We start from the raw sequence: 19,857 nt of genomic DNA on the forward strand, positions 1-19,857 counted from the left end.
GCAAGCCAAGGAGGCTGGAGAGCCCAGCATGGGCCCCTTGTCTGCCTGTGCTCTCCTGCAGCCCTGCTGGTGCTCCTGCTGCTGGGGCAGGGCTGCAGGGCATCGCTCTCCCAGGTAACAGCACAGGAGGAAACGGCCTCAGGTTGCACCAGGGAGGTTTAGACTGGGTTTTAGGAATGCTTTCTTCATGGCAAGCATTTATCCTGCCCAGAGCAGCTGCCCCTGCATCCCTGGCAGTGCCGAGGCCAGGCTGGGCAGGGCTGGGAGCACCTGGGACAGAGGGAGCTGCCCCTGCCATGGCAGGGACCTGGACCAGAGGAGCTTTACGGCCCCTTCTGGGGTTCTGTGCTTTCCTACCCTTCCACCTGGCTGCTGCTGCTGGTCTGTGCCCTGGGAAGTGCTTTGGGCCCCTGTGTGGGCAGGCAGCAGCTGCCCACTGCACTCCTGCCCTGGCAGCGCCCAGGGCCCCTCCAAAGCCAGCAAATAAATCCTGAGTGCTCAGGGATCATCAGCTCCTGAGCATCTGAGGCTGAACATCCCAGAGTAATTGACATTATTCACTGAATCTTCCTGTGCCTCTGCTCCTTATCTATAAAGTGATGATGTTCCTCCCCTGCCTTACTGGGCTGCACAGAGACAAATTAATTAACAGTTTGCATGCAGAATAAACAAACATGACTGGAGTAATGAGTGCCACAGAAAAACCCCAAACACCAAGAGCAAAGAGTATTTTATCCTCTTCATAACAGTGAGGATGAGCAGGATACAGCAAACCAGGAGCTGGGGCCACACGCTGAAGGACATAAAGAAAACAGATTTTTGAATTGCTGCTCCCCCACAGAGACAGGGCCCCCTTCAGCAAACAGCATTTGATCTGTAATGAGCCATCCCTGGCAGCCCAGGAATGGTGCTGCAGGTCAGGATAAGGCTTCTCCCACTCCTTCCTTGCATGCTTGGCTTTGGAGTTGGGCCACCGTAACAGAAACTTGCCTGTTAGCTTTTATAACTCACTAGAAGCTTAATAAAGCTTATGGAGTTTATCTGTATTATCAGCTGGGCAGAACCAGGCCCTCTGAAAGTGCTTTTGTTAAATGTGCAGTGGTTCAAGTTATCCTGACAAATGCAAAACAAAGATCTTACATAATTCACTGCAACTGCAAAGATAAAATTTTACATGTCATAACAACACGTATCAAAAGAATTATGTAAAACTCACCCATAATTTAAAACATCACTGGGGTGGCTCCATAATCAGGGCAAGGTCTGTGCCAGGCTCCTTGTGGAAGCTGGAACTCAGTGCCAGAGCCTGAAAGCACAGGGGTGACAGGAGGTGAGGGACTGTCCTAGCACTGTGCTGGCTCTGGTCCCTCCTGGGGCCTGGCAGGGCTCTGTACCCAGTTCTGGTCACTGCTGGGGCCTGGCAGGGCTCTGTGCCCAGCTCTGTCACTCCTGGAGCCTGGCAGGGCTCTGTGCCCAGCTCTGGTCACTCCTGGGGCCTGGCAGGGCTCTGTGCCCAGCTCTGTCACTCCTGGGGCCTGGCAGGGCTCTGTGCCCAGCTCTGGTCACTCCTGGGGCCTGGCAGGGCTCTGTGTCCAGCTCTGTCACTGCTGGGGCCTGGCAGGGCTCTGTGCCCAGCTCTGATTCCTCCTGGGGCCTGGCAGGGCTCTGTGCCCAGCTCTGTCACTGCTGGGGCCTGGCAGGGCTCTGTGTCCAGCTCTGTCACTCCTGGGGCCTGGCAGGGCTCTGTGTCCATCTCTGGTCACTGCTGGGGCCTGGCAGGGCTCTGTGCTGGCTCTGGTCACTCCTGGGGCCTGGCAGGGCTCTGTGCCCAGCTCTGTCACTCCTGGGGCCTGGCAGGGCTCTGTGTCCAGCTCTGTCATTCCTGGGGCCTGGCAGGGCTCTGTGCCCAGCTCTGTCACTCCTGGGGCCTGGCAGGGCTCTGTGCCCAGCTCTGTCACTCCTGGGGCCTGGCAGGGCTCTGTGCCCAGCTCTGGTCACTGCTGGGGCCTGGCAAGGCTCTGTGCCCAGCTCTGGTCACTGTTGGGGCCTGGCAGGGCTCTGTGCCCAGCTCTGTCACTGCTGGGGCCTGGCAGGGCTCTGTGCCCAGCTCTGGTCACTCCTGGGGCCTGGCAGGGCTCTGTGCCCAGCTCTGTCATTCCTGGGGCCTGGCAGGGCTCTGTGCCCAGCTCTGGTCACTGTTGGGGCCTGGCAGGGCTCTGTGCCCAGCTCTGTCACTCCTGGGGCCTGGCAGGGCTCTGTGCCCAGCTCTGATTCCTCCTGGGGCCTGGCAGGGCTCTGTGTCCAGCTCTGTCACTCCTGGGGCCTGGCAGGGCTCTGTGTCCATCTCTGGTCACTGCTGGGGCCTGGCAGGGCTCTGTGCCCAGCTCTGGTCACTGCTGGGGCCTGGCAGGGCTCTGTGCCCAGCTCTGTCATTCCTGGGGCCTGGCAGGGCTCTGTGCCCAGCTCTGGTCACTGTTGGGGCCTGGCAGGGCTCTGTGCCCAGCTCTGTCACTGCTGGGGCCTGGCAGGGCTCTGTGCCCAGCTCTGTCACTGCTGGGGCCTGGCAGGGCTCTGTGCCCAGCTCTGTCACTCCTGGGGCCTGGCAGGGCTCTGTGCCCAGCTCTGTCACTGCTGGGGCCTGGCAGGGCTCTGTGCCCAGCTCTGGTCCCTCCTGGGGCCTGGCAGGGCTCTGTGCCCAGCTCTGTCATTCCTGGGGCCTGGCAGGGCTCTGTGCTGGCTCTGTCACTGCTGGGGCCTGGCAGGGCTCTGTGCCCAGCTCTGGTCACTCCTGGGGCCTGGCAGGGCTCTGTGCCCAGCTCTGGTCACTCCTGGGGCCTGGCAGGGCTCTGTGCTGGCTCTGTCACTGCTGGGGCCTGGCAGGGCTCTGTGCTGGCTCTGTCCCTCCTGGGGCCTGGCAGGGCTCTGTGCCCAGCTCTGTCACTGCTGGGGCCTGGCAGGGCTCTGTGCCCAGCTCTGGTCACTCCTGGGGCCTGGCAGGGCTCTGTGTCCATCTCTGGTCACTGCTGGGGCCTGGCAGGGCTCTGTGCCCAGCTCTGATTCCTCCTGGGGCCTGGCAGGGCTCTGTGCCCAGCTCTGTCACTGCTGGGGCCTGGCAGGGCTCTGTGCCCAGCTCTGGTCACTCCTGGGGCCTGGCAGGGCTCTGTGCTGGCTCTGTCACTGCTGGGGCCTGGCAGGGCTCTGTGCCCAGCTCTGTCACTCCTGGGGCCTGGCAGGGCTCTGTGCCCAGCTCTGGTCCCTCCTGGGGCCTGGCAGGGCTCTGTGTCCATCTCTGGTCACTGCTGGGGCCTGGCAGGGCTCTGTGCCCAGCTCTGTCACTCCTGGGGCCTGGCAGGGCTCTGTGCCCAGCAATGGATGTGGCCTCCACCCTGCTGAGCCCCTTCCCATGGACATGCCCTGGGACTGAGGCTTTGGCAGGCAGGGGTTGGCAAGTCTGGGCCTTGTGCACTGGAATGCAGCTCAGGGAGAGCTCTGGGTGCCACAGGGACACCAGGGCCACCCTCCAGCTGTCCCCTGCCACCCTGGCAGCCAGGGAGAGACCTTGGCACAAACACTGCTGGGACCTGGAAACGTCTTCTCCTCCAGCAGCTCGTGTGCTCAGCTGAGCTCAGCAGGAACTGAAGAGAGGAGATGAGAAGTGCATGGCAGGGAACAACTTTGTGACATGCAACATCAAAGGAGGAGAGAGAAGAGTTCTTATTTAGACTTGTCAAGTCTCCACTGCTCCCAAAGGAGATGACCTACTTGGAGAATTAAGAATTCACCAGGAAATGGGGTTTAGGATTCAGGAGACAGTCCTCCCTCTAAATCCAAACTTGTGTTGTGAAACCCCAGCGTTGGCTCTGCCTAGGCCTGACATGGTCCTGCATTATTGGAGTTACCAGCACTCTCCTCCTGCCCTGGCTCCTGGTGTCTCTCTGGCTCTCCTTGGTGTGTTGCAGGTGGTGCTGAGCTGCAGCAAAGGCCTTGCTCAGAGGGGCTCCAGGGCTGCTGCAGCTGAGGGATCTTCCCAAGGCAAAGCCCAGGCAGTGCCAGGCCCTGGTGCCCCTGCAGGGTGGGCACTGGACAAAGGACTCAGCTCACAGCCCTCCCTCTCCTCTGGATTCACAGGAAGGGGCTGATGGCATCAAACCCAGAGGGGTTCCTGCAGAGAGGGAGCTGGGAGGAGGGCAGTGGAACAAAGGGGAATGTCTCACTGCATAGGGACACTGGGATTAACCAGGGCCCGTGGGGACATGCCTGGAGAGAGAAAACTCTGCTCTGGGAGTGGCATTTTAGGTACTAAAAAAGGGCTTGGAAAGGTTTCTCAGGTGTGGGGTGTGGGCAGGGAGGAAAGGATGTTTAACTGATCTATTTGGACTCTGGTAACTAAAGAGACACCAAGCTTGGAGATCTTTCCAGCTTAGAATTTGTTGGTTTCAGCTGCCAGGTTAACAGCCTGAGAAGTGGGTGGTTCCCCAGTGCTGGGAAGGAAAACAGGGGAGAAGGTGCTGAGATGTTTGAAAATCTGGCAGTGCCCAGCTGGCAGTGTCTGTCCCAGACCTCAGCACCTCAAACACCAGGGCTCTGCTCTGCAGATGTTGGAAACATCTGTGCACCACAGGCTGCCACAAACCTGAGCAGGGAGACTCTCCAGACAGGGCTCCCTTTCCCAAAGCTTGCCAAGAGCAGGAGCCAAACCAGCCCTGTGGCACCTGCTAAGCCTGACTCTGCTGCTGCCAGTCCTGTGTGCTCGCTGCTCTCCTGCAGGCTCCTCACAGTTCCTGGATCCCCCTGCCCCAAAACTGTGGCATTGGGTAAAAAGAAAGCATGAAAACCAGAAGCACTGAAGTCACTGCTGAAATTCTGGTTCTCCAAGAAAAGGAGAAAAACTGGACAAAACTCTACTAAATGCATTCAAATACATAAGTAGATCCTAATTTTCTTATTTTTAAGCTTCTGACTTTTTAGTGTATTTGTCTGACCTCATGGTTTGTGATCTAGCAGCTCAGGTGTCTTGGTGCCTGGATTTGTGCTAACAGAACACTACAACACTACATCTGGTCATGGGAAAGCATCCTCTAACTACAGGTACCATGGCCATAACAGCAAAAAATTAACATCTGCCCATTACAGGTTCCAGAGCTCACTGGACAGAACTGAGCTCCACTCCAAAAGATGCAAAAGGAGAATGAGGGAGCAGGGTAAGAGGATTCATCAGTCCCTGTGAATATTTATGGACAGGTCAGAAGTTAGCAAGCCCAGCTGAAATTGATGGGGTTTTCTCCATCAGCCTCAGCACTCTCAGCTTGGGGATTCCCTGAGCATTGTCCCAGCCCTCGCTCCTTCCCCAGCACTGGAAGCTGTCCCAGGCCTCTCCCAGCCCCGAGAGCATCTGGAGCCAGCTGGCACCGGCCGTGTCCCGGAGCAGGGCCCGGGGTGGGCTGGGATGGGCTGGGGGCTGAGCCGGCACTTCCCCGGAGCTGGGAGAGAGCTGCTCCGGGTCAGAGACAGAGAGAGAGTGACAGAGAGAGACAGAGAGAGAGACAGAGAGAGAGACAGAGACAGACAGAGACAGAGGGAGCCGCTGCGATGTCGGAGCCGCTGCGATGTCAGAGCCGCTCCGGGCCCCGCGCTGGGCCAGAGACAGAGACAGACAGACAGACAGACAGAGACAGAGGGAGCCGCTCCGGGCCCGCGCTGGTTTCCCCAGCAACAGCGATGACAGAAGGAGCAGAAAACACCCTTCGGAACCTCTCCTTCCCTGTAAACATGTTTTCCCTCTTGTTCTCCCGCAGCCTGAGTGCAAATCTGCAGACACACACACTCCTGCCCTAGGGAGGAAAGGCTTGGTTGCTGTGCCTGTTCCTTGCTTTGCTTCAGTTCTGAAGATGAAACAAAAAGCAGGAGTCGGTACGATCAAAACTGAGCAATCTGAGACCTCCACACACGTGTTTAAAGCAGGGAAAGTGAGAGATGTTGCAATCATTTTTAAATCAAAGGGTGACTATTGGCAATCCCTTATAAACATATCCACTGTGCTGCAAAGATCAATTGAACTGCAGGTCCCGGCTCCGGGCCGCAGCAGAGCCGTGAGTTACACACAAGCCAACAAGGAGAATCACCAGCAATGCAGAGAATCTGTACTTGGGGAACATCCCTCTCTGGCCTCAGGGCCGTATTGTGTGAGCAGAAGGGCTGGGACTGCCGGTGGAGACCGCCTTGTTTTCCTCCTTCTGCTCCTCTTTCTGCCCCTGGAGAAAAGCTGCGTCTGCAGCTCCTTCCCGGCTGCAGCTGCCTCCCGTCTGCACGGGAACCGACATCCCTCGGTTATCCTCGCTGCCTCTAAAAATAGCGCGGGGAAACCCGCCCGAGATCAAAGCGGTGCCTGGCAGAGCGGCCGCGGCTCCAGAGCGGCACAAACCGCACGGCCTGGCACGGCCTGGCACAGACTGTACGGCCTGGCATGGCCTGGCACGGCCCGGCACAAATCGCACAGAACCACACGGCCTGGCACAAACCGCACAGCCTGGCACGGCCTGGCACAGACCGTACGGCCTGGCACGGCCTGGCACAAACTGCACAGAACGGCATGGCCTGGCACAAACCGCACAGAACCACACGGCCTGGCACGGCCTGGCACAAACTGCACAGAACGGCACGGCCTGGCACAAACCACATGGCCTGGCACGGCCTGGCACAAACCACACAGAACCACACAGCCTGGCACAGCCCGGCACAAACCGCACAGAACCACACAGCCTGGCACAAACCGCACAGCCTGGCACGGCCTGGCACAAACCGCACAGAATGGCACGGCCCGGCACAAACCGCACAGAACGGCACGGCCTGGCACAAACCGCACAGAACCACACAGCCTGGCACGGCCTGGCACAAACCACACAGAACCACACAGCCTGGCACGGCCCGGCACAAACCGCACAGAACCACACAGCCTGGCACAAACCGCACAGCCTGGCACAAACCGCACAGAACGGCACGGCCTGGCACATCCTGGCACAGCCCGGCACGAACCGCACAGCGGGGACACGAGGGGACAGGGGGAGAGGAGGAGGAGGATGAGGAAGAGAGGAATCTCCCTCCTGCCCTGCCCTGGGCTCCGCGGGAACCCGGGGGCCGAGATGCCGAGAGCAGGGAAGCAGAAATGGGGGTGAGCCCCCCGCCCCGGGACTCTCCCTGCTGCAGGAGGGGTGCAGAGCCTTCCTCCCTGGAGACCCCACTCTGGAGGCCTCCCCATGGCTGCTGCCTCGCTGAGCTGCACGTAAACCACAGACACACAGTGTCATGCATTTAGGGGAGCTAAACCTGTGCTTTTTAATGCAAATTGCAGGATGATTTGGCAATTTACACAATAGGACCTGATACTGGGACATGCCCCAAGAATATTCCTGCTTTTTCTTTCTTTTACATAAAAAATATTTATTATTAATAAATAATAATAAATTATTAATAATAATTAATAATTATAATATAAGAATTATAATAATTAATAATTATTAATAATAATAAATTCCTTCCTGCAGAAGGAAAGAATTAATTGTAGTAAGAGAGAGTAGAGCAGCAGCCTTTCTTTCTCACATTAAAAAGTAAAGGCATCATTTCTCGCCAGTTCCATGATTTCTGAGCACTCAGGGGCAGCATTACCTGGAGGTCTGGTCTGTAATTCCCACAAAGTGAATTTCAGGGCTTTCATCCATGCAGGGCTCCTTGTCCTGAGGACCAGCAGAGGTGGCCTCCTGCAGGCAGCTGGGCTGGCCACTGTAAGGACAGACAGACACAATCTTTGTCATTAATGACTTACATGGGTCTCTATCGATTTTTTGACTGTCAAATACAATTATTGGGATAGTTATCATAAAGCTGAAATAAGAACTACCTGAGCTTTTCTGGTTTTGCCAACAACATAAAATATAGAATGACCTAAACTGGAAGGGACCCACAAGGATCACTGAGTCCAAAACCTTTCAGTGGGCAAAATATTCAGTGAACTGTTTGCTTATCAAATATACCCCTTTTTTTGTTTGGCTGATTTACATCCTGAAATTCCACTATGCATAAAGACAAGAAGTTCCTTCCCAGCTCACATTAAAATAGTGCAGTCAAGAGCTGTCCTTGCAAACCCTTCAGACACTGACCATGGTGTTTGCTGAGCCCAGGCTCTGTGTGTCCCTCCAGCCTCAGCCACCAAGGAGCTCAGGGCACCCCAGCCAGCACTCCTCAGACACATCCCCTGATCCTGGGGCTCTCCCCTGCCCAATGTCCCTAAGAAATGCATTTTATTGGCATGGTTTCAATGTTTCCCTTTCACTAGGAGTGGAAAGCAAATATTCACGAGTGGTTTTGCAGTATTCCCTCAAATGGCTGCAAGCCAGTGCTCCCAACACACTCCAATACCTCCAAAAGGATATATTTCTGCATCAAAAAACCCACCACCATCCCAGTTTTCTGGTTTTCCCAGACACTTGAGGAGCACAATGTTTAGTTGAGAGAGCTGCCATTCACTGGAAGAACATTGCAGTGTAGTGGCAGAGCACTGCAATGGCCAGCACCCTGCAGCCCTACCAGGGACACTCACCCACAATGTTACCTGCATGCCAGAGGCTGTCACAGAGCATGGGACACTCACCTTCAATGTTACCTGCATGCCAGAGGCTCTCACAGAGCATGGGACACTCACCTTCAGTGTTATCCACATGCCAGAGGCTCTCACAGAGCATGGGACACTCACCTTCAATGTTACCTGCATGCCAGAGGCCCTCACAGAGCATGGGACACTCACCTTCAATGTTACCTGCATGCCAGAGGCTGTCACAGAGCATGGGACACTCACCTACAATGTTATCCACATGCCAGAGGCCCTCACAGAGCATGGGACACTCACCTTCAATGTTATCCACATGCCAGAGGCTCTCACAGAGCATGGGACACTCACCTTCAATGTTATCCACATGCCAGAGGCCCTCACAGAGCATGGGACACTCACCCACAATGTTACCTGCATGCCAGAGGCTCTCACAGAGCATGGGACACTCACCTTCAGTGTTATCCACATGCCAGAGACTGTCACAGAGCATGGGACACTCACCTACAATGTTATCCACATGCCAGAGGCTCTCACAGAGCAGGGGACACTCACCTTCAATGTTATCCACATGCCAGAGGCTCTCACAGAGCATGGGACACTCACCTACAATGTTATGCACATGCAGAGGCTCTCACAGAGCATGGGACACTCACCTTCAATGTTATCCACATGCAGAGGCTGTCACAGAGCATGGGACACTCACCTACAATGTTATCCACATGCCAGAGGCTCTCACAGAGCATGGGACACTCACCTTCAATGTTACCTGCATGCCAGAGGCTCTCACAGAGCATGGGACACTCACCTTCAATGTTATCCGCATGCCAGAGGCTGTCACAGAGCATGGGACACTCACCTTCAATGTTATCCACATGCCAGAGGCTCTCACAGAGCATGGGACACTCACCTACAATGTTATCTGCGTGCCAGAGGCTCTCACAGAGCATGGGACACTCACCTTCAATGTTATCCACATGCCAGAGGCTCTCACAGAGCATGGGACACTCACCTACAATGTTATCCACATGCCAGAGGCTCTCACAGAGCATGGGACACTCACCTTCAATGTTATCCGCATGCCAGAGGCTGTCACAGAGCATGGGACACTCACCTTCAATGCTATCCACATGCCAGAGGCTCTCACAGAGAGGAAATGGCAGCAGACTCAGCAGGACACAGGTGTGAGCTGCAATGCCAGGCTGCCAATGCCATCCTGCCCTGGGAAGGCAGAGCTGCAGCTCAGTGCAGGGTGTGGGGAAGCAGAGAGTGCCAGAGGAGCAAACACTGCTCATAATCACTGCCCTGGTTTATGGAGAGGCAGAGGCAGAGCCTGTGCCCAAAGGAGGGGGCACAGGTGAGCTCTGAGCTCCACCCAGCTCTCCTGGCCCCACATTCACCCTCACATTGCCTTTTGTAATCTAACATATTTCTGTATAGATTCATTACCTACCTGTGTGGGATAGCTGAGAGATCATACTTAGGAAAACCCTGTAAGTAAATATTTTCTCCTATATAATTTTCACAGCAATGAGGCAGACAGTCCAAGTAATTAAATGAAAATGTGGAGTTTATTTTTAGGCAGCCTGAGCTGGTACTGGTCTGCAATTAGAACATCAGTGAAGAACTGTGGGAAGGGCTGGTGACTGAGTCACTGCTTAAAAGGGATGGAGAAAGTTTAGGCTTCTTTTTTTTATTTTTCCCCTGATCCTTCTCTATTAGCACTGCAAATGCCACCTACCTTCACAGCTGTGGCAGTGAGATTTTGGCACGTCCCAGAGCAGACCTCAGGGGCACTGGTGCCAAACTGCATTTCAATTGCAAAGAGCGTGTGCAAACGAGCTGTAATTGAGAATGTCAGAGACTCCCAGCTGGTTTAAATAAAAACATCACTGGCTGGGAGCTCAGCAATCCCTCATCTGCCATCGAGCCTGGCCGTGTGGCGCAGGCTCCTGCACCAGCTGCAGTCAGAGGGCAGGCAGGGCCAGCAGCCCCCGGCTGCTGCTCAGGTTGGTGGGAGCAGGCACAGGAGGGAAGCTCTGCCTGGCTGCTGCAGAGGGATTTGTGCTCCCCACCCGGGGATCTCTGACCCCTCCTGACCTGCACAGGGGGAGAGGGAGGCACAGAAATTCTCCCTGTGCCTCCCAGGAAGGGTGAGCCAGCCAAGGCAGAGCTGCCCTAGCAGTCCTGCACCCCCATGCCAGGGAGTGGAACAATGCTCTGTCTTTTGTTCAATATTCTTGTTTGTTGCTAAAATTCATTATGTTGCCTTTCATAAATCAGATGCTAAAGATTTGGGGAAAATCGATGCTAATAAGAACTAAACTATGTGAACATTCAACTGGAGCAAAGAAGTCTTTGTGCCTTTGATTAAGTCATTACCAACTCCCCTGCAGTATCAAATATTTCTCTTTTAAATTGCTCATGAACAGTAGAGTTCCTTGAAATGCATGGACAAAAAACATTCTTCCCTCAGCAAAGGAAAAACAATTCATAATCCACCTTTGTGATTGCACTTTTGTTTGCTTTAGCATTTTGGTACATAATCAGAACAGGATTGTTCCTTTGCTAAATTGTGCCTGGGACAGCGCAGCAAAACACAGCAGAGCAGGGAATCGACAGCAGCCTGGGATTTAGGACTGGTCAAGAGAAAAGCCCTTTGGTGAGTGTCCTCTTGAGAGTTCAGAATCAAATGCTTCCCAACCATTCCTCAATCACCTAATCTGCATTAAAATAAAGAAGAAAAAAACCAAAACCCAAGACCAAACGAAAATAAAACCTGAAGAAAGCCAAACCTTGCACCCTGAGCTGTGTGCAGAGCCAGGACAGCCCTAGAAGGGTCTGGGCTGTGGCTCTTGGCCTGAGCAAGCAGCACAGGGACAGGGCACTCTGCTGCTGCCCCTGTCCCCAGTGTCCCCTCTGTGGCTCCTGCTGCTCACACACAGGGGCTGGGACAGGACCCTGCAGGTGCCCGGGGCTCGGGCAGCCCCTGCGGGCTCTTGGGGCAGGGTCTCAGCCAGTCCTGGCTCTGCAGCCTCCAAAGCAGCGCCAAGGCAAGGCTGGTGCAGCCCCCGTCCCTCTGCCCAGCCCTGCAGAGCTGCAGCTCCTGTCACTGCTCACACACCACGTGGAGAGCTTCTGTGGGTAAACTGCAGAGCAGGATGATCAGCATCATCTCCACGTAATTGCGATTCCTGAATGTACTGATCTCCAGTTCAAAAATAAACCCCGCGATCAAAATAGAATTTGGCAACTAGTTTTAGCTTAAAAAAACGGTATTTTGAAATGGGGGAAAAAAGCTGTGAAAACTTATTTTCCTTTCTGAGAAGGAACTCAAATGACAGGAGATGTTGAAGAGCAGTGAGCAGCACATTAACACTCCAGTGGTGAGGCTGTGCCTGCAGACACAGGACACTGCTGCCATCCTATTCCAGGAGGAATTGTAATCAAATGAATTGGGGGAAAAACCCCCACTGACACCAAAATTGGTTACCTAGACCTAAGAGCAGTCAGACCTCCATTATGAACACCAATATGTCAATAAAAATCAAAAATAATATGCAAAATAATACATGTTATTTACTACAGAAAAAATCTCCCTTAACTCTCAACACAGGGAGCTCCAGCTGCACTGCTCAGCCAGTCCATGTCCTGGAATACTGCAGTGATGGCACTCCCAGTCCTCTGTTCTAAACACCTACACAAAATATTGCAGCTATAATGAGCCACAGAAAAAACTGTGATTCAAAAAAAACCAAATCTATGTCCTCTCTCTTAGGAACGCAGTACATGATCAGAAGTTTTGCCTACAATGTTGATCAAATAAGTGAACATAAATTGGAATTAATTTTTTTTTTAAGTTTCTAGTTAGAGAGATTTCCTTACAAGAAGCTATTTAATCATTTTACCTCTCACACATGTGCTAAATTGGCAATGCAGTCCAAACAGAAATCACTGTGCTGTAGCTCAGAGTTCCCTGGTTTTAATGAGTTTCTGGAGGGATGGGGATGGATTTTGCTGCCAGCCACCGTTCAGCAGTGGGGAAATCAGACTGAGGCCTGGGCTGTCCCTGTGCTGCTCGGGGGAACGGGGACAGACAAGGAAGGAAAGCCAGCACTGAGATCCAGACCCACTTTCTCAGCTGAGCTAACTGAAAACTTCTGTATTAGAGAACACGAGCAGCAGCAAAGTGCTCTGCTGAGGATGAAAGGAAACAACGTGCTCTCTTCAGAACAGAATAAAGCCAGAGATCCCTTTCAACCCATGTGATGCTTTGATCCTAAGGAATTAAAGAATTAAATTGTAGGTAGCTACTGGTGAGGGAGGAGACCCACTGGACTGCACATTTTCAGGACAAAGTACCCAGCTCTTAACAGCCAAAATCCGGTGCACAGACAGTGGGTGGCTGCCCCAGTAACACTACACCATGAAAGCCTTCACAATAGCAGTGACCCTCCCTGTGAAAATGAAATGTCTTGAAACTATTTTGGGGACCTTGAAAAGCCACAGGGAAGATTTCTGCTCATCCCTCTGCAGGGTAGAGCAGCAGAAGCTCTGCAGCAGGGGCTGTGCCTGCAGCACGTGGCAGGCAGGGCTGAGGCACTGCCAGCCTCAGAACACCCTAACGGGGTCTCTTCATATCCTCACACGTTAATGGTCCCTTTATAATCGGCTGAGCAGCTGAAAAGTGTTAAAAAAGGATCCAGAGCAGCTCAGGATGGGACATGATCAGTCTGATCTGTGTAACTCCACTCGAACAAGAACTCATCCTTGTGAGGATGAGATGCACAGACAATCTCAAAATCTAATCAAGAGAAGCAAAATTGCTTAATCAGTGGTGAATTTTCAATCAAAAATCAGGGTTTCCCTTAGTCAACGACATTTTTGCATTCAAATCACAACCACACTTTATTGGAGACTTTTTACTTCCCTCTTTCAAAGGCTCATACTTAAGCACAAGCTTATCTTTAAAAAATGGAAAAAGAAATCAACAAGACTCAGTAATTATGAGAGAATTGCAGGCTTCCTTTTCACATCTCTGACAGCAAATAGAAGACTAAAGACAAAATTAACAGAAAAATTTCCCAAGCTCAATAGTCATTGATAATTATATCTAACAGAGAGGGTTGTCCCTGATTTTTGTGCAACATCAATAAACGGGAAAGTCATTAGAGAGAAGAGACCTGAGATAATCAGCTAAAAGCCTTTAGCTGGATTTGAAAGCTCAGAGGAGAAAGCATGTTAAGTTTTTGAGCCTCCAGATGAACTTTAGAGTCCTGTCCCCCCAGTGAAAGCTGCAAAAGGAAGGCACGAGCAGGACCCAGCTGTGGGAGCTGCCAGCCCTGACTGGTGTTTGGCACCTGGGCCCTGCCCGGGGTGGGTGAGGCACCTCCCTGGCACAGGACAGTGCCCAGCCCAGCCCAGCCCAGCCCAGCAAACACTGCAGGAGATGGAGGAGAGCCTCAGCACCCTGACAAACCCATCAGCTCCACTCACTCAGGCCAGCGTGCTGGAAGGGCAGAATTTGGCTAACAGGGAGCCCCAGATCTGCTCAGCTGCTGTCCACTGGGGAGGCAAATGCCACATTTACTGCTGCTTAAGTCACCTTTCATTAAGGACCTCAATTAGCTGATTTGTGAGAACAATTACAGCACAGCTGCTGAAATCAATGAGCACATTGCAGAGCAGACAGACAGATTGTATTTTCTCACCCAGCTTCCATTTACAGAGGCCAAATGAGGCTATCACTGGAAAATCTTATAAACCCTCAGAGCTCCAGGGTTAGAAGCCAGTCAGAAGCTGAAATCCTTCCCTTCATTTAGCCTCTTGCCTTGCCAGGACAAGACTGTGCTATGTTTCTTTGCATCTTATAAAGGGCTGCCATTGAATGAAGTGGGTGTAGGAGATTCTGATTAAACCCATTCATCTCAGATGAGATGGAACAGAATCAAAATCAAATCCTGGGAATAACAGGATGTGGAAGGTAATGCATATCAGGCAAAAAATAGGATCCCTACACAGCAGCGTGAAAAGTCTAAAGTCAGACCTGGCAAGTGCCCACTTCTGTAAGGTTCAATTCATTCCAGCCAGGAGAAGAAGAGCAATGAAACCATAAGCAAACTGAACAAGACCTCAAGACCTTCCTCATCACCCTCAAACCAGGATCTGTACAGGGTAGCACATGATTTTCCCTGACTCCCTTTAATTCCCTATTTACATGTGAGGCAATATAGTTGTAAATAGAATTCCTGACATGCTCTGTAACAATTCCAGATAAGCATTTGGGGGGGATAGGTGCAGCTGGCAGCTCTGAAGCCATCGCACCATGGCTGAGCCCCGTGCAGCCCCAGCGTGGCTGTGAGGGCACTTTGCCTGGAGCTGCCTTGGCTCCTGCATCCTCAGGAAATGCTGGAGGTGGAGAGGAGCAGGCTCCCAGTGCAGAGAGATCACCCCCAGCTAGGAGTGCTCAGCAACCACAGCATGAATTCATGAATGAAATGACATTTCTGCATCCAGGGCTGGATTTCTAGGAAACCACCACTTGCCATGGGGTGTGTGCAGGCAGGAGCTTCCTGGGCAAAGCCCTCCCTCCGGCCTTGCTAAGCCAGGCACCCTTCCTGAGCAAAGCCCTCCCTCTGGCCTTGCTAAGCCAGGCACCCTTCCTGAGCAAAGCCCTCCCTCCAGCCTTGCTAAGCCAGGCACCCTTCCTGAGCAAAGCCCTCCCTCTGGCCTTGCTGACCCTTCCTGGGCTGCCGAGGAGAGGAGAGGAGAGGAGAGGAGAGGAGAGGAGAGGAGAGGAGAGGAGAGGAGAGGAGAGGAGAGGAGAGGAGAGGAGAGGAGAGGAGAGGAGAGGAGGCTCACACAGCCTGGGCTTTGGACAGTGAGTGAAGCTGTACCTGAAGGACCTGGGATTGTGTTCTAGGCTGGAATTGGCACAGCAGGGAAAGCCTGGGCGCAGTCTCTGAATAAAGGATGGTTAAAATCCAGCAGTGTCACTGGAGCACATCAGGCACAGTGCCCCCAATCCCCCTCAGCCCGGGTGCAGAGCCCTGGTGAGGCTGGCAGCCCCCAGGCCCCTGTGCCCAGCCCTGTGAGCCCTGCACAGTGTGTGCATGATGGGCACTGTGCCCAGCCCTGTGAGCCCTGCACAGTGTGTGCATGATGGGCACTGTGCCCAGGCTGTCAGCCCTGCACAGTGTGTGCATGGTGGGCACTGTGCCCAGCCCTGTGAGCCCTGCACAGTGTGTGCATGATGGGCACTGTGCCCAGCCCTGTGAGCCCTGCACAGTGTGGATGATGGGCACTGTGCCCAGCCCTGTGAGCCCTGCACAATGTGGATCATGGGCACTGTGTCCAGCCCTGTGAGCCCTGCACAATGTGGATCATGGGCACTGTGCCCAGGCTGTGAGCCCTGCACAGTGTGCATGATGGGCACCGTGCCCAGCCCTGTGTGCCCTGCACAGTGTGTGCATGGTGGGCACTGTGCCCAGCCCTGTGTGCCCTGCACAGTGTGTGCATGATGGGCACTGTGCCCAGCCCTGTGAGCCCTGCACAGTGTGTGCATGATGGGCACTGTGCCCAGCCCTGTGAGCCCTGCACAGTGTGCATGATGGGCACCGTGCCCAGCCCTGTGAGCCCTGCACAGTGTGTGCATGATGGGCACTGTGCCCAGCCCTGTGTGCCCTGCACAGTGTGCATGATGGGCACTGTGCCCAGCCCTGTGAGCCCTGCACAGTGTGTGCATGATGGGCACTGTGCCCAGCCCTGTGAGCCCTGCACAGTGTGTGCATGATGGGCACTGTGCCCAGCCCTGTGAGCCCTGCACAGTGTGTGCATGATGGGCACTGTGCCCAGCCCTGTGAGCCCTGCACAGTGTGCATGATGGGCACCGTGCCCAGCCCTGTGAGCCCTGCACAGTGTGTGCATGATGGGCACTGTGCCCAGCCCTGTGTGCCCTGCACAGTGTGCATGATGGGCACTGTGCCCAGCCCTGTGAGCCCTGCACAGTGTGTGCATGATGGGCACTGTGCCCAGCCCTGTGAGCCCTGCACAGTGTGTGCATGATGGGCACTGTGCCCAGCCCTGTGAGCCCTGCACAGTGTGTGCATGATGGGCACCCTGCCCAGCCCTGTGAACCCTGCACAGTGTGTGTGTGAACCCTGCACAGTGTGTGCATGATGGGCACTGTGCCCAGCCCTGTGAGCCCTGCACTGTGTGTGCATGGTGGGCACCGTGCCCAGCCCCAGTGCCAGAGCCAGGCTGTGCTCACAGGGTGGGTGTGCAGGGCTCTGTGACCGTGGGGTCAGCCCTGGAGGGTCTGCAGGGCCAGGGCAGCCCCCTGCCCACCCCCAGTCAGAAATGTCAGCTCCAGGCACAGTTTGCTGATGCCAAGACAAGCAGGGTCCCACTGGGCAGCAGCTCAGCACAGGGTGACCTGCTCAGCCCTCTGCCTGCCTCAGCATGGGTTAGATCCAGCCCAGCTGCTAAAGGGAACTGAAAAATTCACCTGCTCAGCTCTGCCCAGCCCAGCCAAGCCTGAATCTGCCTTCATGCACCACAACCCCTGCAAGCTGAGCCACGATATTTATGTAAAAGAGCCATAAATAACTGAAGTTTTTCTTAGTTTTGCTATTAAAAAGGGGGGAAAAGTCACAAAGCACTGATCTGATACAGTGCTAAAACCCAGAAAACCACGAGGTCAATTAAAGCAATGCAAGCCCAGGAGTTAGTGAGCTGGTCAGTGCAGGGGAGCAGGGCCAGCTATAAAACAATTTCTGCTTGGGGGGACTGCCCACCCAAACACTGTGACTGTTCAGAGAGAGCAGCTGCACAGCACACAGTGATCAGCTCTCACCCCTGAGTCAAAGCATGAGGGTATCAGCCAAACTCATGGTTTGCCAAGCCTGAACTGGGGAAATAAAAAATCTAGCTTCTTAATACATGCCAAGAGAAGGATGAAAAAAGAAGGCATTTCAATCATTATGTAGACACATCCATTTCTTCCTACTCAGACAGGACTCCTCTAGTTTTGTTCTAGACCTAATTAGATTTTAAATGAGATTCCAGCACCTCTAATAGCTTATTCTGATTGTTCTTTTTATATCATGCAGGCACTGAATATTCATTGTGTTCATATGATTAAGTACCAAATCAATAGATATGACTAGTGGACCTGTTAGAATTCATGCTTTGCTTTATAAATAAAAAGAAAGAAGTCCTATCTGATGTAGAGTTCAGCCTCCCTCTTTGAAGAGTGGCTGTGACTGACATGGCTGGTGATCACAAAGAAAATGGGGGAGAATGAGTAATTTAATGAAACTGCTGAGTTTAGGATTCAAGTAACCAAAAGGGACTGCTACAATATGGGATGAGTTTCCAAGGCTTCATCATGGCAAAAGAACAATGTGACTTGAAACAAATGCCAAGGGTCCCTGAAGGAGCAAAGCCTGGGATCTGTGCCTGGAGATGGGAGCCTGGGCAGCAGGAAGGAAGGGCAGGGCTGGCAGGGCCCAGGTCAGCAGAGAAAAGAGGAAAAGTTTCTCCAAGTGCAGATCACACCGGGGCAGAGAGCAACTCCCTGTGCCTGCCCAGGGACAGCAGTCCAGGCCCAGCACAGGGAGCCCCCCCTGGGTGCCATTTCTGCCCAAGGGCACTGCAGGAGGGGTCTCCAGTGCTCTGACCCTCCCCAGCAGCCCCCTGCCCTCCCTGCCCCTGCCTGGCCTGCAGGGCCCCCCTCCACCATTGGCGAGGAGGAAATTGTCTCATGTTTGCACAATGCCCTGCAGAAGCTGGACCTGATCTACAAATCAGATCATTACAGCATGACTCACCACACAGGAATAAATGCAATTTAAGGTGGCTTGATTGCAAAAATCAAATTAACATAAGCACTCTGGGTTTTTATTGAATGCCAAAGGACATTCCAGCATCAAGGGAAACATGGCACAGGGAATCTTGTCAGACACACAATTTAAATCACCTGCAAAAAGTTAACCAAAGTCTTATTGCAAACCTGTGAGGAGGATTTATGCAGCCTAAAATGAGAGGTGCCCCAGAGGGAAGGTTCTGGAATGTTTTTCATGACTGCACCAGCAGTGATGTAAATGCTGTGAGTCAGCACTCCCCAGAGCCCCCCGTGCTGGCACTGCCTGGCACAGAGCCCCTGGTGAGAGAGCTCAGGCTCCCAAACCCCTGCACGGGGCAGGGGAATGTGCTGCCCCTGATGCTGGCATTGCTGGAGAGCCAGCCCTGCCCAGGACACAGGGATGGGACTGGCTGGGCAGGCTGGGAGAGCCCAGGACACACAGAGAGAGCCCAGGACACCCATGGAGCCTCACTGCACACACAGGGAGAGCTCTGGACACTCAGGGAGAGCCCAGGACACACAGGGAGCCCCTCTGGACACTCAGGGAGAGCCCAGGACACCCATGGAGCCTCACTGCACACACGGGGAGAGCCCAGGACACGCAGGGAGAGCCCAGGACACACAGGGAGCGCTCAGGACACTCATGGAGCCTCACTGCACACACAGGGAGAGCCCAGGACACCCATGGAGCCTCACTGCACACACAGGGAGAGCCCAGGACACACAGGGAGAGCCCAGGACACACAGGGAGAGCCCAGGACATGCAGGGAGAGCCCTGCACATCCAGGGAGCCTCACTGCACACACAGGGAGAGCCCTGAACACCCAGAGAACCCCTCTGGACACCCAGGGAGCCCCTCTGGACACCATGGGCAGAGCTCCTCAGCTGGCTGTAAATCACAGAACTGAACAGCCAGCTACCCGTGAGTCACCCACACCCACAGTGGAGCTATGACCCGAGCTGAGGGGGCTGCCTGCCCTACTGAAGGCCACCAAGGCACCTGCAGGGCCTACAGGGCCCCCTCAAGCCCATGGCCAGTGCTCCTGCTGCCCTCCTGCAGCACCTTCCCCTTCCCACTGCCTGAGCCCCAGCCCAGCTGCACAGAACCACCTCAGCAGCTCTTTCTCTGCTTTTCCATGGCTCCTGTGTGGATTTTCTCCGCACATTCAGCCCTGCTGCCTCTCTGGCAGCCCAGTCCCATTTGGGGGCTGCTCCCCAAGCACACAGCCTCCCCCAAAGGGGTTTGGCCAGAGCAGCCCTGGTGCTGTGCTGCTGCCAGGGCAGGGCTGGGGCTCGGCCCAGGGCCCGTTCCTGGTGCCCCAGGACAGGAGAGGGGCCAGCCCAGAGCCCCCCTCCCTCTGCACCCCTCCACAGCTGCAGGCTCAGGCAATTA

The 19,857-nt window shown here is 54.2% G+C and overlaps 1 long non-coding RNA gene across 1 annotated transcript in view; it reads right to left on the reverse strand.

The window, feature by feature from the left end:
* Nucleotides 1-1,216: 1,216 nt before the first annotated feature.
* Nucleotides 1,217-19,857, reverse strand: part of LOC143695238 (uncharacterized) — a 38,429-nt gene continuing 19,788 nt past the window's right edge. The window contains exons 3-4 of the long non-coding RNA XR_013184321.1: nucleotides 7,663-7,776; nucleotides 1,217-1,306 (exon numbers count right to left, since the gene is read on the reverse strand). This is a non-coding gene — a long non-coding RNA (uncharacterized LOC143695238). The remainder of the gene's footprint in view (nucleotides 1,307-7,662; nucleotides 7,777-19,857) is intronic.

This window comes from Agelaius phoeniceus, chromosome 14 (assembly GCF_051311805.1).
Source record: "Agelaius phoeniceus isolate bAgePho1 chromosome 14, bAgePho1.hap1, whole genome shotgun sequence".
Taxonomy (NCBI): Eukaryota; Metazoa; Chordata; class Aves; order Passeriformes; family Icteridae; genus Agelaius; species Agelaius phoeniceus.